Raw genomic sequence first — 20,200 nt, 5'->3', positions numbered from 1 at the left:
TCTGTACCATCCCCCTGCTGGTTGTTGGCTAATACCTGTTCCTGAACCTGGTAGTGTGGGATCGGAGGCATCTGTATCTTCACCCTGATGGTTGACGGGTAATAGCTGTAGCTGAACCAGGTGGTGTGTGCATCCCGATGCTCCTGTACCTCCTTCCTGATGTTTGAGGGGTAATAACGGTTCCTGAACTTGGTGGTGTGTGACCTGAGACTCCTGTACCTTCACCGTTACGGTTGAAGGGTAATAATCTGGGCTGTGGTTCGTGAAGTTCATTTACCTTCACCCTGACGGTTGAGGTGTAATAACCATTCCTGTACTTGGTGGTGTTGGTCATGAGGCTCCTGTACCTCTTTCCTGCTGGTTGAGATGTAGTAACTGTTCCTAAACCTGGTGGTCTGGGTCCTGAGGCTCCTGTGCCTCCTTCCTGATGGTCGATGGGTAGAAACGTTTCCTGAAACAGGTGTTGTGGGTCCCGATGCTCCTGTACAAACTTCCTGATGGTTGAGGGGCAATAACTGTTCCTGAATCTGGTGGTGTGTGTCCTGAGGCTCCAGTATCTTCACCCTGATGTTTGAAGGTAATAACCACTGCTGTACCTGGTTGTGTGGGTCCTGATGCTCCTGTACATTCACCGTGATGGCTGAGGTGTAATAACCACTCCTGTACCTGGTGGTGATGGTCATGAGGCTCCTGTACCTCTTTCCTGATGGTTGAGCAGTAATAACTGTTCCTAAACCTGGTCATCTGGGTTCTGAGGCTCCAGTACATCCTTCCTGATGGTTCAGGGGTAATACTGGTCCTGAACCTGGTGGTGTGTGTCCTCTTGCTCTTGTGCCTTCACCCTGATGGTTGAGGGGTAATAACTGTTCCTAAACCTGGTGGTCTCGGTCCTGAGGCTCTTGTACCTTCACCCGGAAGGTTCTGGGGTAATAACTGCTCCTGAACCTGTGCGTGTGGGTCCTGAGGCTCCTGTACCATTACCCTGATGGTTATGGGGTAATAACTTTTCCCGATACAGGTGGTGTGGGTCCTGAGGCTCCTGCATCTTCACCCTGATAGTTGAGCTGTAATACCTGTTCCTAAACCTGGTGGTGTGGGTCCCGAGGCTCCTGTACCTTCACCCTGACGGTTGAGGTGTAATAACCACTCCTGTACTTGGTGGTGTTGGTCATGAGGCTCCTGTACCTCTTTCCTGATGGTTGAGAGGTAATAACTGTCCCTAAACCTGGTTGTCTGGGTCCTGAGGCTCCTGTACCTTCACCCTGATGCTTGACGAGTAATAACTGTTCCTGAACCAGGTGGTGTGGGTTCCAATGATCCTGTACTACCTTCCAGATGGTTGAGGGGCAATAATTGTTCCTGAATCTGGTGGTGTGTGTCCTGAGGCTCCTGTATATTCACCCTGATGTTTCAGGGGTGATAACTGTTCCTCAACCTCGTGCAGTGTGTCCTGAGACTCCTATATCTTCACCATAATGGTTGAGGGGTAATGACCGTTCCTGAAACTGGTGGTGTGGTTCCTTTCTTTTTCAATCTTTTTATTGCTTTCATAGAATATTTACATAACTTAGCCATAATACCAGGTTATTGGGAATACATTGTTATACTTAACGTGAGTAATTTTAAAACCAAATACTACTTAGTTGACAAAACTCCCAATCATATAGGATACCAATGAATAATACAGGACAAAATTATATCTAGACAAATATCATGTAAAAAGAAGGAAATGATTAAAATATATAAACCCCTCAAAAAAAACGAATCTAAACAGAATTAATCAACTAAAATAAAAAAAAAGACCTGGGCTCCTGTACCTCTTTCCTGTTGATTGAGAGTTAATAACTGTTCCCAAACCTGGTGGTGTGGGTCCTGAGTCTACTGCATCTTCAGCCAGATGCTTGAGTGGTGATTACTGTTCTTGAACCTGTTGGTGTTGGTCCTGAGGCTCCTGTACCTTCACCCTGATGTTTGAGAGGTAACAACTGTTCCTGAACCTGGTGGTGTGGGTCCTGAGGCTCTGTACCTTCACCCCGATGGTTAAGGAGTAATTACTGTTCCTGAAACTATTGATGTGATTCGTGATGCTCCTATACCTCCTTCCTGATGGGTGAATGGTACTAACTGCTCCTGAACCTGGAGTTGTTGGTCCTGAGGCTCTGTACCATCACCCTGCTGGTTGTTGGCTAATACCTGTTCCTGCACCTGGTAGTGTGGGACCGGAGGCACCTGTACCTTCACCCTGATGGTTGACGGGTAATAGCTGTAGCTGAACCAGGTGGTGTGTGCATCCCGATGCTCCTGTACCACCTTCCTGATGGTTGAGGGGTAATAACTGTTTGTGAAACAGGTGTTGTGGAACCTGACGCTCCTGTACCACCTTCCAGATGGTTGAGGAGCAATAACTGTTCCTGAATCTGGTAGTGTGTGTCCTGAGGCTCCAGTATCTTCACCCTGATGTTTGAGAGGTGATAACTGTTCCTGAACCTGGTGCTGTGGGTCTTGAAGCTCCTGTTCCTTCACCCTAATGGTTGAGGTGTAATTACTGTTCCTGAAACTGCTGATGTCAGAAGTGAGGCTCCTATACCTCCTTCCTCATGGTTGACGGGTAATAACTGTTCATGAACGTGGTGGTGTTGGTCCTGAGGCTCCTGTTCCACCTTCCTGATGGTTGAGGGCTAATAACTGTTCCTGAACCTGTTAGTGTGGGTCCTTTCTTTTCCAATCTTTTTATTAGTTTCACAGAGTACTAACATAACCTGGCAATAATTCAAAGTTATTGGGAATATATTGTAATACTTAACGTGAGTAATTTTAAAACCAAATAGTATTTAGTTGACAATACTCCCAATCATAGCGGGATACCAATGAATAATACAGGACAAAAAAAATCTAGACAAATATCACAAAAAAAGAAAAAAAAATAAAAAAACATATAACAGCCTCAAAAAAGAAAATAATCAAAACGGAATTAATCAACTGAAGTAAAAAAAGACCTAGGCTCCTTTACAACTTTCCTGACACTTGAGGGGGAATAAATGTTTCTGACCCTGGTGTTGTGGGTCCTGAGGCTCCTGTACCTCCTTCCTGATGGTTGAGGTACAATAACTGTTCCTGAACCTAGTGGTGTTGGTCCTGAGCAACCTGTACTTTCACCCTGATGGTTGAGGGGTAATAACTGTTCCTGAAACTAGTGGTATGACTCCTGAGGCTGCGGTTCATACACCCTGATGGTTGAGGGGTAATAACTGTTCCTGAACCTGATGGTGTGGGTCCTGATGCTCCTGTACTTCCGTTCCGATGGTTGAAGGGTAATAAGTGTTCCTGAACTTGGTGGTGTGTGACCTGAGACTCCTGAACCTTCACCGTGACGGTTGAAGGGTAATAATCTTGGCTGTGGGTCGTGAAGCTCCTTTACCTTCACCCTGACGGTTGAGGTGTAATAACCATTCCTGTACTTGGTGGTGTTGGTCATGAGGCTCCTGTACCTCTTTCCTGCTGGTTGAGATGTAGTAACTGTTCCTAAACCTGGTGGTCTGGGTCCTGAGGCTCCTGTGCCTCCTTCCTGATGGTCGATGGGTAGAAACGTTTCCTGAAACAGGTGTTGTGGGTCCCGATGCTCCTGTACAAACTTCCTGATGGTTGAGGGGCAATAACTGTTCCTGAATCTGGTGGTGTGTGTCCTGAGGCTCCAGTATCTTCACCCTGATGTTTGAAGGTAATAACCACTGCTGTACCTGGTTGTGTGGGTCCTGATGCTCCTGTACATTCACCGTGATGGCTGAGGTGTAATAACCACTCCTGTACCTGGTGGTGATGGTCATGAGGCTCCTGTACCTCTTTCCTGATGGTTGAGCAGTAATAACTGTTCCTAAACCTGGTCATCTGGGTTCTGAGGCTCCAGTACATCCTTCCTGATGGTTCAGGGGTAATACTGGTCCTGAACCTGGTGGTGTGTGTCCTCTTGCTCTTGTGCCTTCACCCTGATGGTTGAGGGGTAATAACTGTTCCTAAACCTGGTGGTCTCGGTCCTGAGGCTCTTGTACCTTCACCCGGAAGGTTCTGGGGTAATAACTGCTCCTGAACCTGTGCGTGTGGGTCCTGAGGCTCCTGTACCATTACCCTGATGGTTATGGGGTAATAACTTTTCCCGATACAGGTGGTGTGGGTCCTGAGGCTCCTGCATCTTCACCCTGATAGTTGAGCTGTAATACCTGTTCCTAAACCTGGTGGTGTGGGTCCCGAGGCTCCTGTACCTTCACCCTGACGGTTGAGGTGTAATAACCACTCCTGTACTTGGTGGTGTTGGTCATGAGGCTCCTGTACCTCTTTCCTGATGGTTGAGAGGTAATAACTGTCCCTAAACCTGGTTGTCTGGGTCCTGAGGCTCCTGTACCTTCACCCTGATGCTTGACGAGTAATAACTGTTCCTGAACCAGGTGGTGTGGGTTCCAATGATCCTGTACTACCTTCCAGATGGTTGAGGGGCAATAATTGTTCCTGAATCTGGTGGTGTGTGTCCTGAGGCTCCTGTATATTCACCCTGATGTTTCAGGGGTGATAACTGTTCCTCAACCTCGTGCAGTGTGTCCTGAGACTCCTATATCTTCACCATAATGGTTGAGGGGTAATGACCGTTCCTGAAACTGGTGGTGTGGTTCCTTTCTTTTTCAATCTTTTTATTGCTTTCATAGAATATTTACATAACTTAGCCATAATACCAGGTTATTGGGAATACATTGTTATACTTAACGTGAGTAATTTTAAAACCAAATACTATTTAGTTGACAAAACTCCCAATCATATAGGATACCAATGAATAATACAGGACAAAATTATATCTAGACAAATATCATGTAAAAAGAAGGAAATGATTAAAATATATAAACCCCTCAAAAAAAACGAATCTAAACAGAATTAATCAACTAAAATAAAAAAAAAGACCTGGGCTCCTGTACCTCTTTCCTGTTGATTGAGAGTTAATAACTGTTCCCAAACCTGGTGGTGTGGGTCCTGAGTCTACTGCATCTTCAGCCAGATGCTTGAGTGGTGATTACTGTTCTTGAACCTGTTGGTGTTGGTCCTGAGGCTCCTGTACCTTCACCCTGATGTTTGAGAGGTAACAACTGTTCCTGAACCTGGTGGTGTGGGTCCTGAGGCTCTGTACCTTCACCCCGATGGTTAAGGAGTAATTACTGTTCCTGAAACTATTGATGTGATTCGTGATGCTCCTATACCTCCTTCCTGATGGGTGAATGGTACTAACTGCTCCTGAACCTGGAGTTGTTGGTCCTGAGGCTCTGTACCATCACCCTGCTGGTTGTTGGCTAATACCTGTTCCTGCACCTGGTAGTGTGGGACCGGAGGCACCTGTACCTTCACCCTGATGGTTGACGGGTAATAGCTGTAGCTGAACCAGGTGGTGTGTGCATCCCGATGCTCCTGTACCACCTTCCTGATGGTTGAGGGGTAATAACTGTTTGTGAAACAGGTGTTGTGGAACCTGACGCTCCTGTACCACCTTCCAGATGGTTGAGGAGCAATAACTGTTCCTGAATCTGGTAGTGTGTGTCCTGAGGCTCCAGTATCTTCACCCTGATGTTTGAGAGGTGATAACTGTTCCTGAACCTGGTGCTGTGGGTCTTGAAGCTCCTGTTCCTTCACCCTAATGGTTGAGGTGTAATTACTGTTCCTGAAACTGCTGATGTCAGAAGTGAGGCTCCTATACCTCCTTCCTCATGGTTGACGGGTAATAACTGTTCATGAACGTGGTGGTGTTGGTCCTGAGGCTCCTGTTCCACCTTCCTGATGGTTGAGGGCTAATAACTGTTCCTGAACCTGTTAGTGTGGGTCCTTTCTTTTCCAATCTTTTTATTAGTTTCACAGAGTACTAACATAACCTGGCAATAATTCAAAGTTATTGGGAATATATTGTAATACTTAACGTGAGTAATTTTAAAACCAAATAGTATTTAGTTGACAATACTCCCAATCATAGCGGGATACCAATGAATAATACAGGACAAAAAAAATCTAGACAAATATCACAAAAAAAGAAAAAAAAATAAAAAAACATATAACAGCCTCAAAAAAGAAAATAATCAAAACGGAATTAATCAACTGAAGTAAAAAAAGACCTAGGCTCCTTTACAACTTTCCTGACACTTGAGGGGGAATAAATGTTTCTGACCCTGGTGTTGTGGGTCCTGAGGCTCCTGTACCTCCTTCCTGATGGTTGAGGTACAATAACTGTTCCTGAACCTAGTGGTGTTGGTCCTGAGCAACCTGTACTTTCACCCTGATGGTTGAGGGGTAATAACTGTTCCTGAAACTAGTGGTATGACTCCTGAGGCTGCGGTTCATACACCCTGATGGTTGAGGGGTAATAACTGTTCCTGAACCTGATGGTGTGGGTCCTGATGCTCCTGTACTTCCGTTCCGATGGTTGAAGGGTAATAAGTGTTCCTGAACTTGGTGGTGTGTGACCTGAGACTCCTGAACCTTCACCGTGACGGTTGAAGGGTAATAATCTTGGCTGTGGGTCGTGAAGCTCCTTTACCTTCACCCTGACGGTTGAGGTGTAATAACCATTCCTGTACTTGGTGGTGTTGGTCATGAGGCTCCTGTACCTCTTTCCTGCTGGTTGAGATGTAGTAACTGTTCCTAAACCTGGTGGTCTGGGTCCTGAGGCTCCTGTGCCTCCTTCCTGATGGTCGATGGGTAGAAACGTTTCCTGAAACAGGTGTTGTGGGTCCCGATGCTCCTGTACAAACTTCCTGATGGTTGAGGGGCAATAACTGTTCCTGAATCTGGTGGTGTGTGTCCTGAGGCTCCAGTATCTTCACCCTGATGTTTGAAGGTAATAACCACTGCTGTACCTGGTTGTGTGGGTCCTGATGCTCCTGTACATTCACCGTGATGGCTGAGGTGTAATAACCACTCCTGTACCTGGTGGTGATGGTCATGAGGCTCCTGTACCTCTTTCCTGATGGTTGAGCAGTAATAACTGTTCCTAAACCTGGTCATCTGGGTTCTGAGGCTCCAGTACATCCTTCCTGATGGTTCAGGGGTAATACTGGTCCTGAACCTGGTGGTGTGTGTCCTCTTGCTCTTGTGCCTTCACCCTGATGGTTGAGGGGTAATAACTGTTCCTAAACCTGGTGGTCTCGGTCCTGAGGCTCTTGTACCTTCACCCGGAAGGTTCTGGGGTAATAACTGCTCCTGAACCTGTGCGTGTGGGTCCTGAGGCTCCTGTACCATTACCCTGATGGTTATGGGGTAATAACTTTTCCCGATACAGGTGGTGTGGGTCCTGAGGCTCCTGCATCTTCACCCTGATAGTTGAGCTGTAATACCTGTTCCTAAACCTGGTGGTGTGGGTCCCGAGGCTCCTGTACCTTCACCCTGACGGTTGAGGTGTAATAACCACTCCTGTACTTGGTGGTGTTGGTCATGAGGCTCCTGTACCTCTTTCCTGATGGTTGAGAGGTAATAACTGTCCCTAAACCTGGTTGTCTGGGTCCTGAGGCTCCTGTACCTTCACCCTGATGCTTGACGAGTAATAACTGTTCCTGAACCAGGTGGTGTGGGTTCCAATGATCCTGTACTACCTTCCAGATGGTTGAGGGGCAATAATTGTTCCTGAATCTGGTGGTGTGTGTCCTGAGGCTCCTGTATATTCACCCTGATGTTTCAGGGGTGATAACTGTTCCTCAACCTCGTGCAGTGTGTCCTGAGACTCCTATATCTTCACCATAATGGTTGAGGGGTAATGACCGTTCCTGAAACTGGTGGTGTGGTTCCTTTCTTTTTCAATCTTTTTATTGCTTTCATAGAATATTTACATAACTTAGCCATAATACCAGGTTATTGGGAATACATTGTTATACTTAACGTGAGTAATTTTAAAACCAAATACTATTTAGTTGACAAAACTCCCAATCATATAGGATACCAATGAATAATACAGGACAAAATTATATCTAGACAAATATCATGTAAAAAGAAGGAAATGATTAAAATATATAAACCCCTCAAAAAAAACGAATCTAAACAGAATTAATCAACTAAAATAAAAAAAACACCTGGGCTCCTGTACCTCTTTCCTGTTGGTTGAGAGGTAGTAACTGTACCTAAACCTGGTGGTCTGGGTACTGAGGCTCCAGTGCCTCCTTGCTGATGGTCGATGGGTAGAAACTTTTCCTGAACCAGGTGGTGTGGGTCCGGATGCTCCTGTACAAACTTCCTGATGGTTGAGGGGCAATAACTGTTCCTGAACCTGGTGGTGTGTGTCCTGAGGCTCCAGTATCTTCACCCTGATGTTTGAAGGTAATAACCACTCCTGTACCTGGTGGTTTGGGTCCTGAGTCTCCTGCATCTTCAGCCAGATGGTTGAGTGGTGATTACTGTTCCTGAACATGCTGGTGTTGGTCCTGAGGCTCCTGTACCTTCACCCTGATGTTTGAGAGTTAATAACTGTTCCTGAACCTGGTGGTGTGGGCCTGAGGCTCTGTACCTTCACCTCGATGGTTAAGGGGTAATTACTGTTTCTGAAACTGTTGATGTGATTCGTGATGCTCCTATACCTCCTTCCTGATGGGTGAATGGTAATAACTGCTCCTGAAGATGGAGTTGTTGGTCCTGAGGCTCTGTACCATCACCCTGATGGTTGTTGGCTAATACCTGTTCCTGAACCTGGTAGTGTGGGACCGGAGGCACCTGTACCTTCACCCGGATGGTTGACGGGTAATAGCTGTAGCTGAACCAGGTGGTGTGTGCATCCCGATGCTCCTGAACATCCGTCCTGATGGTTGTGGGGTAATAACTGTTCCTGAACCTGATGGTGTGGGACCTGATGCTGCTATACCTCCGTTCTGATGGTGAAGGGTAATAACTGTTTTTGAACTTGGTGGTGCGTGACCTGAGACACCGGTACCTTCACTGTGACGGTTGAAGGGTAATAACCTGGGCTGGGGGTCGTGAAGTTCCTTTACCTTCACCCTGACTGTTGAGGTGTAATAACCATTCCTGTACTTGGTGGTGTTGGTCATGAGACTCCTGTACCTCTTTCCTGATAGTTGAGAGGTAATAACTGTCCCTAAACCTGGTGGTCTGGGTCCTGAGACTCCTGTACCATCACCCTGATGGTTGAAGGGTAATAACTGTTCCTGAATCTGGTGGTGTGGGTCGCAATGCTCCTGTACCTTCACCCTGATGGTTGACGAGTAATAACTGTTCCTGAACCAGGTGGTGTGGGTCCCAATGCTCCTGTACTACCTTCCAGATGTTTGAGGGGCAATAATTGTTCCTGAATCTGGTGGTGTGTGTCCTGAGGCTCCTGTATGTTCACCCTGATGTTTGAGGTGTGATAACTGTTCCTCAACCTGGTGGTGTGGGTCCTGAGACTCCTATATCTTCACCATAATGTTTGAGGGGTATTGACCGTTCATGAAACTGGTGGTGTGGTTCCTTTCTTTTTCAATCTTCTTATTGCTTTCATAGAATATTTACATAACTTAGCAATAATACCAGGTTATTGGGAATACGTTGTTATACTTAACGTGAGTAATTTTAAAACCAAATATTATTTAGTTGACAGAACTCCCAATCATATAGGATACCAATGAATAATACAGGACAAAATTATATCTAGACAAATATCATGTAAAAAGAAGGAAATGATGAAAATATATAAACACCTCAAAAAAAAAATGAATCTAAAAAGAATTAATCAAATAAAATAATAAAAAAAAAGGACCTGGGCTCCTGTACCTGTTTCCTGTTGATTGAGAGTTAATAACTATTCCTGAACCTGGTGGTGTGGGTCCTGAGTCTCCTGCATCTTCAGCCAGATGCTTGAGTGGTGATTACTGTTCTTGAACCTGTTGGTGTTGGTCCTGAGGCTCCTGTACAATCACCCTGATGTTTGAGAGATAACAACTGTTCCTGAACCTGGTGGTGTGGGTCCTGAGGCTCTGTACCTTCACCCCGATGGTTAAGGGGTAATTACTGTTCCTGAAACTATTGATGTGATTCGTGATGCTCCTATACCTCCTTCCTGATGGGTGAATGCTACTAACTGCTCCTGAACCTGGAGTTGTTGGTCCTGTGGCTCTGTACCATCCCCCTGCTGGTTGTTGGCTAATACCTGTTCCTGAACCTGGTAGTGTGGGATCGGAGGCATCTGTATCTTCACCCTGATGGTTGACGGGTAATAGCTGTAGCTGAACCAGGTGGTGTGTGCATCCCGATGCTCCTGTACCTCCTTCCTGATGTTTGAGGGGTAATAACGGTTCCTGAACTTGGTGGTGTGTGACCTGAGACTCCTGTACCTTCACCGTTACGGTTGAAGGGTAATAATCTGGGCTGTGGTTCGTGAAGTTCATTTACCTTCACCCTGACGGTTGAGGTGTAATAACCATTCCTGTACTTGGTGGTGTTGGTCATGAGGCTCCTGTACCTCTTTCCTGCTGGTTGAGATGTAGTAACTGTTCCTAAACCTGGTGGTCTGGGTCCTGAGGCTCCTGTGCCTCCTTCCTGATGGTCGATGGGTAGAAACGTTTCCTGAAACAGGTGTTGTGGGTCCCGATGCTCCTGTACAAACTTCCTGATGGTTGAGGGGCAATAACTGTTCCTGAATCTGGTGGTGTGTGTCCTGAGGCTCCAGTATCTTCACCCTGATGTTTGAAGGTAATAACCACTGCTGTACCTGGTTGTGTGGGTCCTGATGCTCCTGTACATTCACCGTGATGGCTGAGGTGTAATAACCACTCCTGTACCTGGTGGTGATGGTCATGAGGCTCCTGTACCTCTTTCCTGATGGTTGAGCAGTAATAACTGTTCCTAAACCTGGTCATCTGGGTTCTGAGGCTCCAGTACATCCTTCCTGATGGTTCAGGGGTAATACTGGTCCTGAACCTGGTGGTGTGTGTCCTCTTGCTCTTGTGCCTTCACCCTGATGGTTGAGGGGTAATAACTGTTCCTAAACCTGGTGGTCTCGGTCCTGAGGCTCTTGTACCTTCACCCGGAAGGTTCTGGGGTAATAACTGCTCCTGAACCTGTGCGTGTGGGTCCTGAGGCTCCTGTACCATTACCCTGATGGTTATGGGGTAATAACTTTTCCCGATACAGGTGGTGTGGGTCCTGAGGCTCCTGCATCTTCACCCTGATAGTTGAGCTGTAATACCTGTTCCTAAACCTGGTGGTGTGGGTCCCGAGGCTCCTGTACCTTCACCCTGACGGTTGAGGTGTAATAACCACTCCTGTACTTGGTGGTGTTGGTCATGAGGCTCCTGTACCTCTTTCCTGATGGTTGAGAGGTAATAACTGTCCCTAAACCTGGTTGTCTGGGTCCTGAGGCTCCTGTACCTTCACCCTGATGCTTGACGAGTAATAACTGTTCCTGAACCAGGTGGTGTGGGTTCCAATGATCCTGTACTACCTTCCAGATGGTTGAGGGGCAATAATTGTTCCTGAATCTGGTGGTGTGTGTCCTGAGGCTCCTGTATATTCACCCTGATGTTTCAGGGGTGATAACTGTTCCTCAACCTCGTGCAGTGTGTCCTGAGACTCCTATATCTTCACCATAATGGTTGAGGGGCAATAACTGTTCCTGAAACTGGTGGTGTGTGTCCTGAGGCTCCAGTATCTTCACCCTGATGTTTGAGAGGTGATAACTGTTCCTGAACCTGGTGCTGTGGGTCTTGAAGCTCCTGTTCCTTCACCCTAATGGTTGAGGTGTAATTACTGTTCCTGAAACTGCTGATGTCAGAAGTGAGGCTCCTATACCTCCTTCCTCATGGTTGACGGGTAATAACTGTTCATGAACGTGGTGGTGTTGGTCCTGAGGCTCCTGTTCCACCTTCCTGATGGTTGAGGGCTAATAACTGTTCCTGAACCTGTTAGTGTGGGTCCTTTCTTTTCCAATCTTTTTATTAGTTTCACAGAGTACTAACATAACCTGGCAATAATTCAAAGTTATTGGGAATATATTGTAATACTTAACGTGAGTAATTTTAAAACCAAATAGTATTTAGTTGACAATACTCCCAATCATAGCGGGATACCAATGAATAATACAGGACAAAAAAAATCTAGACAAATATCACAAAAAAAGAAAAAAAAATAAAAAAACATATAACAGCCTCAAAAAAGAAAATAATCAAAACGGAATTAATCAACTGAAGTAAAAAAAGACCTAGGCTCCTTTACAACTTTCCTGACACTTGAGGGGGAATAAATGTTTCTGACCCTGGTGTTGTGGGTCCTGAGGCTCCTGTACCTCCTTCCTGATGGTTGAGGTACAATAACTGTTCCTGAACCTAGTGGTGTTGGTCCTGAGCAACCTGTACTTTCACCCTGATGGTTGAGGGGTAATAACTGTTCCTGAAACTAGTGGTATGACTCCTGAGGCTGCGGTTCATACACCCTGATGGTTGAGGGGTAATAACTGTTCCTGAACCTGATGGTGTGGGTCCTGATGCTCCTGTACTTCCGTTCCGATGGTTGAAGGGTAATAAGTGTTCCTGAACTTGGTGGTGTGTGACCTGAGACTCCTGAACCTTCACCGTGACGGTTGAAGGGTAATAATCTTGGCTGTGGGTCGTGAAGCTCCTTTACCTTCACCCTGACGGTTGAGGTGTAATAACCATTCCTGTACTTGGTGGTGTTGGTCATGAGGCTCCTGTACCTCTTTCCTGCTGGTTGAGATGTAGTAACTGTTCCTAAACCTGGTGGTCTGGGTCCTGAGGCTCCTGTGCCTCCTTCCTGATGGTCGATGGGTAGAAACTTTTCCTGAAACAGGTGGTGTGGGTCCCGATGCTCCTGTACAACCTTTCTGATGGTTGAGGGGCAATAACTGTTCCTGAATCTGGTGGTGTGTGTCCGGAGGCTCCAGTATCTTCACCCTGATGTTTGAAGGTAATAACCACTCCTGTACCTGGTTGTGTGGGTCCTGATGCTGCTGTACATTCACCCTGACGGTTGAGGTGAAATAACCACTCCTGTACCTGGTGGTGGTGGTCATGAGGCTCCTGTACCTCTTTCCTGATGGTTGAGAGGTAATAACTGTCCCTAATCCTGGTGGTCTGGGTCCTGAGGCTCCTGTACCATCACCCTGATGGTTGAAGGGTAATAACTGTTCCTGAACCAGGTGGTGTGGGTCCCCATGCTCCTGTACTACCTTCCAGATGGTTGAGGGGCAATAATTGTTCCTGAATCTGGTGGTGTGTGTCCAGAGGCTCCTGTATATTCACCCTGATGTTTCAGGGGTGATAACTGTTCCTCAACCTGGTGGTGTGGGTCCTGAGACTCCTATATCTTCACCATCATGGTTGAGGGGTAATGACCGTTCCTGAAACTGGTGGTGTGGTTCCTTTCTTTTTCAATCTTTTTAGTGCTTTCATAGAATATTTACATAACTTAGCAATAATACCAGCTTATTGGGAATACATTGTTATACTTAACGTGAGTAATTTTAAAACCAAATATTATTTAGTTGAAAAAACTCCCAATCATATAGGATACCAATGAATAATACAGGACAAAATAATATATCTAGACAAATATCATGTAAAAAGAAAGAAATGATTAAAATATATAAACCCCTCGAAAAAAACGAATCTAAACAGAATTAATCAACTAAACTAAAAAAAAGACCTGGGCTCCTTACCTCTTTCCTGTTGATTGAGAGTTAATAACTGTTCCTGAACCTGGTGGTATGGGTCCTGAGCCTCCTGCATCTTCAGCCAGATGGTTGAGTGGTGATTACTGTTCCTGAACCTGGTGGTGTTGGTCCTGAGGCTCCTGTACCTTCACCCTGATGTTTGAGAGGTAATAACTGTTCCTGATCCTGGTGGTGTGATCCTGAGGCTCTGTACCTTCACCCCGATGGTTAAGAGGTAACTACTGTTGATGTGAGTCGTGATGCTCCTCTTTCCTGAAGGGATAATGGTAGTAACTGCTCCAGAACCTGGTGGTGTGAGTCTGAGGCTAATGTACCTCCTTCCAGATGGTTGAGGGGTAATAACTGCTCCTGAACCTGGGAGTGTGGGTCCTGAGGCTCCTGTACCTTCACCCTGATGGTTGAGGGGTTAGAACTGCTCAAGAACCTGGTGATGTGAGTCTGAGGCTAATGTACCTGCTTCCAGATGTTTGAGGGGTAATACCTGTTCCTGAAACTGGGGGTGTGGTTCCTGTGGCTCCTGTACTTTCACCGTGATGGTTGAAGGGTAATAACTGTTTCTCAACCTGGTGGTGCATGTCCTGAGGCTTCTATACCTCATTACTGATGTTTGGGGGATAGTAACTGTAACTGAACCTGCTGGTGTGGGTCCTGAGGTTCCTGTACCTTCACCCTGATGGTTGACGAGTAATAACTTATCCTGAACCAGGTGGTGTTGGTCCCAATCCTCCTGTACTACCTTCCAGATGGTTGAGGGGCAATAACTGTTCCTGAATCCGCTGGTGTGTATCCTGAGGCTCCTGTATCTTCACACTGATGTTTGAGGGGTGATAACTGTTCCTCAACCTGGTGGTGTTGGTCCTGAGGCTCTGTACCTTCACCCTGCTGGTTAACGGATAACAACTGTTGCTGAAAATGCTGATGTGAGTCGTGAGGCTCCTGTACCTCTTTCCTGATGGTTGAGAGGTAATAACTGTTCCTAAACCTGGTGATCAGGGTTCTGAGGCTCCTGTACATCCTTCCTGATGGTTGAGGTGTAATAACTGGTCCTGAATCTGGTGGTGTGTGTCCTAATGCTCTTCTGTCTTCACCCTGATGGTTGAGTGGTAGTAACTGTTCCTAAACCTGGTGGTCTCGGTCCTGAGGCTCTTGTACCTTCACCCTGATGGTTGAGGGGTAATAACTGTTCCTGAACCTGGGCGTGTGGGTCCTGAGGCTCCTGTACCTTCACCCTGACAGTTGAGGTACAATAACCATTCCTGTACCTGGTGGTGTTGGTCATGAGGCTCCTGTACTTCTTTCCTGATGGTGGAGAGGTAATAACTGTCCCTAATCCTGGTGGTCTGGGTCCTGAGGCTCCTGTACCATCACCCTGATGGTTGATGGGTAATAACTGTTTCTGAACCTGGTGGTGTGGGTCCTGAGACTCCTATATCTTTACTATAATGGTTGAGGGGTAATGACCGTTCCTGAAACTGGTGGTGTGGTTCCTTTCTTTGTCAATCTTTTTATTGCTTTCATAGAATATTTACATAACTTAGCAATAATACCAGATTATTGGGAATACATTGTTATACTTAACATGAGTAATTTTAAAACCAAATAATATTTAGTTGACAAAACTCCCAATCATATAGGATACCAATGAATAATACAGGACAACAAGATATATCTAGACAAATATCATGAAAAAAGCAAAAATGAATAAAATATGTAATCCCCTCAAAAAAAGACTAATCTAAACAGAATTAATCAACTAAACTAAAAAAAAGACCTGGGCTTCTGTACCTCTTTCCTGTTGATTGAGAGTTAATAACTGTTCCTGAACCTGGTGGTGTTGGTCCTGAGGCTCCTGTACTTTCACACTGATGATTGAGGGGTAATAACTGTTCCTGAACCTGGTGGTGTGTGACCTGAGACTCCTGTACCTTCACCGTGATGGTTGAAGGGTAATAACTGCTCCTCAACCTGGTGGCGCATGCTCTGAGGCTTCTGTATCTCCTTCCTGATGGTTGAGGGACAGTAACTGTTCCTGAACCTGGTGGTGTGTGTACTGGGGCTCCTGTACCTTCACCCTGATGGTTGACGAGTAATAACTGTTCCTGAACCAGGTTGTGTGGGTCCCAATGCTCCTGTGCTACCTTCCAGATGGTTGAGGGGCAATAACTGTTCCTGAATCTGGTGGTGTGTGTCCTGAGGCTCCAGTATATTCACCCTGATGTTTGAGGGGTGATAACTGTTCCTCAACCTGGTGGTGCTGGTCCTGAGACTCTGTACCTTCACACTGCTGGTTAAGGAATAATTACTGTTCCTGAAACTGCTGATGTGAGTCGTGAGGCTCCTACACCTACTTCCTGATGTATGAAGGGTAATAACTGTTCCTGAATGTGCTGGTGTTGGTCCTGAGGCTCCTGTACCTCCATCCTCATGGTTGAGGGGTAATAACTGTTCCAGAACCTGGTGGTGTGAGTCTGAGGCTAATGTACCTCCTTCCAGATGGTTGAGGGGTAATAACTGTTCCTGAACCTGGGCGTGTGGGTCCTGAGGCTCCTTTACCTTCACCGTGATGGTTGACGAGTAATAACTGTTCCTGAACCAGGTGGTGTGGGTCCCAGTGCTCCTGTACTACCTTCCAGATGGTTGAGGGGCAATAACTGTTCCTGAATCTGGTGGTGTGTGTCCTGAGGCTCCAGTATCTTCACCCTGATGTTTGAGGGGTGATAACTGTTCCTCAACCTGGTGGTGTTGGTCCTGAGGCTCTGTACCTTCACCCTGCTGGTTAGGGGGTAATAACCACTCCTGTACTTGGTGGTGTTGGTCATGAGGCTCCTGTACCTCTTTCCTGATGACTGAGAGGTAATAACTGTTCCTAAATCTGGAGATCTGGGCTCTGAGGCTCCTGTACATTTTTCCTGATGGTTGAGTCGTAATACCTGTTCCTGAAGCTGGCAGTGTGGGTCCTGAGGCTCCTGTACCTTCACCCTGACAGTTGAGGTGCAATAAACATTCCTGTACCTGGTGGTGTTGGTCATGAGGCTCCTGTACCTCTTTCCTGATGGTGGAGAGATAATAACTGTCCCTAATCCTGGTAGTCTGGGTCCTGAGGCTCCTATACCATCACCCTGATGGTTGACGGGTAATAACTGTTCCTGAACATGGTGGTGTGTGTCCTGAGATTCCTGTATGTTCACCCTGATAGTTGAGGGGTAATAACTTTTCCTGACCCTGGTGGTGTGGGTCTTGAGGCTCCTGTTCCTCCTTCCTGATGGTTGAGGGTTAATTTCTGTTCTTGAACCTGGTGGTGTGGGTCCTGAGGCTCCTGTACCATTACCCTGATGGTTGTGGGGTAATAACTGTTCCCGAACCTGGTGGTGTGGGTCCTGAGGCTCCTGCATCTTCACCCTGATAGCTGAGCTGTAATACCTGTTCCTAAACATGGTGGAGTGGGTCCTGAGGCTCCTGTACCTTCACCCTGACGGTTGAGGTGTAATAACCACTCCTGTACTTGGTGGTATTGGTCATGAGGTCCTGTACCTCTTTCCTGATGGTTGAGAGGTAATAACTGTCCCTAAAACTGGTGGTCTGGGTCCTGTGGCTCCTGTACCATCACCCTGATAGTTGAAGGGTAATAACTGTTCCTGAACCAGGTGGTGTGGGTTCCAAAGCTCCTGTCCTACCTTCCAGATGGTTGAGGGGCAATAATTGTTCCTTAATCAGGTGGTGTGTGTCCAGAGGCTCCTGTATATTCACCCTGATGTTTGAGGGGTGATAACTGTTCCTCAACCTGGTGGTGTGGGTCCTGAGACTCCTATATCTTCACCATAATAGTTGAGGGGTAATGACCGTTCCTGAAACTGGTGGTGTGGTTCCTTTCTTTTTCAATCTTTTTATTGCTTTCATAGAATATTTACATAACTTAGCAATAATACCAGGTTATTGGGAATACATTGTTATACTTAACGTGAGTAATTTTAAAACCTAATGTTATTTAGTTGACAATACTCCCAATCATATAGGATACCAATGAATAATACAGGACAAAAAAAAATATCTAGACAAATATCATGTAAAAAGAAAAAAATAAATAAAATATATAATCCCCTCGAAAATAAACTAATCTAAACAGAATTAATCCACTAAACTAAAAAAAAGACCTGGGCTCCTGTACCTCTTTCCTGATGATTGAGAGTTAATAACTGTTCCTGAACCTGGTGGTGTGGGTCCTTAGGCTCCTGTACCTTCACCCTGATGGTTGAAGTGTACTAACAGTTCCTGAACCGGGTAGTGTGGGTTCTGCGTCTCCTGTACCTCCATCCTGATGGTTGAGGATAATAACTGCTCCAGAACCTGGTGGTGTGAGTCTGAGGCTAATGTACCTCCTTCCAGATGGTTGAGGGTTAATAACTGTTCCTGAACCTGGTGGTGTGGGACCTGAGACTCTTGTAACTTCACCGTAATTGTTGAAGGGTAATAACTGTTCCTCAACCTGGTGGTGCGTGTCCTGAGGCTTCTGTACCTCCTTCCTGATGGTTGAGGGATAGTAACTGTTCCTGAACCTGGTGTGTGTCCTGGGGCTCCTGTACCTTCACCCTGATGGTTGATGAGTAATAAATGTTCCTGAACCAGGTGGTGCGGGTCCCAATGCTCCTGTACTACCTTCAAGATGGTTGAGGGGCAATAACTGTTCCTGAATCTGGTGGTGTGTATCCTGAGGCTCCAGTATCTTCACCCTGATGTTTGAGGGGTGATAACTGTTCCTCAACCTGGTGGTGCTGGTCCTGAGGCTCTGTACCTTCACAATGCTGGTTAAGGGATAATTACTGCTCCTGAAACTGCTGATGTGAGTCGTGAGGCTCCTATACCTCCTTCCTGATGTTTGAAGGGTAATAACTGTTCCCGAACCTGGTGGTGTGAGTCCTGAGGCTCTTGCATCTTCACCCTGATGGTTGAGCTGTAATAACTGTTCCTAAACATGGTGGTGTGGGTCCTGATGCTCCTGTACCTTCACCCTGACGTTTGAGGTGTAATAACCACTCCTGTACTTGGTGGTGTTGGTCATGAGGTTCCTGTAGCTCTTTCCTGATAGTTGAAAGGTAATAACTGTTCCTAAACCTGGTAGTCTGGGTTCTGAGGCTCCTGTACCAACACCCTGATGGTTGAAGGGTAATAACTGTTCCTGAACCTGGTGGTGTGTGTCCTCTTGTTCTTGTGTCTTCACCCTGACGGTTGAGGTGTACTAACTGTTTCTGAACCTGGTGGTGTGGGTCCTGATGTTTCTGTTCCTTCACCCTGATGTTTGAGGTGTGATAACTGTTCCTGAACCTGGTGGTGTGCATCCTGAGGTTCCTATATCTTCATCCTGATGGTTGAAGGTTAATAACTGTTCCTGAACCTGGTAGTGTGTGTCCTGAGGCTCCGGTACCTTCACCGAGATGTTTGAGGGGTGATAACTGTTCCTGAACCCGGTGTTGTTGTTCCTGAGGCTCCTGTATCTCGTTCCTGATGGTTGAGGGGTAATATCTGTTCCTGAACCTGGTGGTGTGGGTCCTGAGGCTCCTGTACCTTCACCCTGATGGTTGTGGGGTAATAACTGTCCCTGAACCTGGTAGTGTGGGACCTGAGGCTCCTGTACCTTCACCCTGATGGTTGTGGGGTAATAACTGTTCCTGAACCTGGTGGCACTGAAGGCGTTACGCTGACTGCAGTGCCTTACAGACACTTAGGTAGGCTGACGGATGATGGAAAATGGCATGCTGTGCGTGAGGGTAGGGTTAGTTTGATTGATTCATTGATTGAGATGTGGCGCTGAATTGACCCTTATGCCCTTCGAGCCTCACCGCCCAGCAATTCCCCCGATTTAACCCCAGACTAATCACAGGGCAATTTATAATGACCAATGAAACTATTGACTGTTAAGTCTTTGGACTGTGGTAGGAAACCGGAGCACCCAGAGGAAACTCACGTCTTGATGGAGGCCAAAGGTACAAACTCCTTACAGACAGCAGTGGGATTTGAACCCGGGTCACTGGTACTGTAAATCATCACGCTAAGTACTGTGCTACCGGGCCACCCCACCATCTTGAGGGAGGTTGAAAGGTCAGCACAACATCTTGAGCAGAGGGGCCTGTGCTGTGCTCTACTGTTGTATGTTCAGTGTTTTTAAGGTTCAGAAAATCTCTCAGCACTACCTCCCGAGACAGCACTGCTCCTTCGGTCCTGCGCCCCATGGACATGTTTCCGGATTAGCGCTTGAAGGGCGTAAAATGAGAGCTAGACTCTGTGCGTGTGCCCAAGGCACTACCATAGTACAGGACAGAAGAATTCCCCACCCTCAGGAACGTGCGAAAACTGGGCGAAAGTGGAGTCGAAATTAAATGCAGAGTCAAAGGTCAAGAAAAGGCCACCAAGGAGATGGGTGGTCGGGATGGAACCAACAGTACGATAAAACTTCTGGCATTCACCTTTTTTTTACCCTGCCATGATTGTTGAGGTCCCTTTGTCTGATCCTGGGTTTTGTGG

General features: G+C 46.5%; 1 pseudogene; it reads right to left on the bottom strand.

Annotated features, from left to right (window-relative positions):
• Positions 1 to 534: 534 nt before the first annotated feature.
• The window catches only part of LOC134341424 (uncharacterized), a 90,551-nt pseudogene continuing 70,885 nt past the window's right edge, over positions 535 to 20,200 (bottom strand).

This window comes from Mobula hypostoma, assembly GCF_963921235.1.
Source record: "Mobula hypostoma chromosome Y unlocalized genomic scaffold, sMobHyp1.1 SUPER_Y_unloc_1, whole genome shotgun sequence".
Lineage (NCBI taxonomy): Eukaryota > Metazoa > Chordata > Chondrichthyes > Myliobatiformes > Myliobatidae > Mobula > Mobula hypostoma.
Note: the sequence above shows the minus strand (reverse complement) of the source record. Positions and strands in the feature narration are given on the sequence as shown.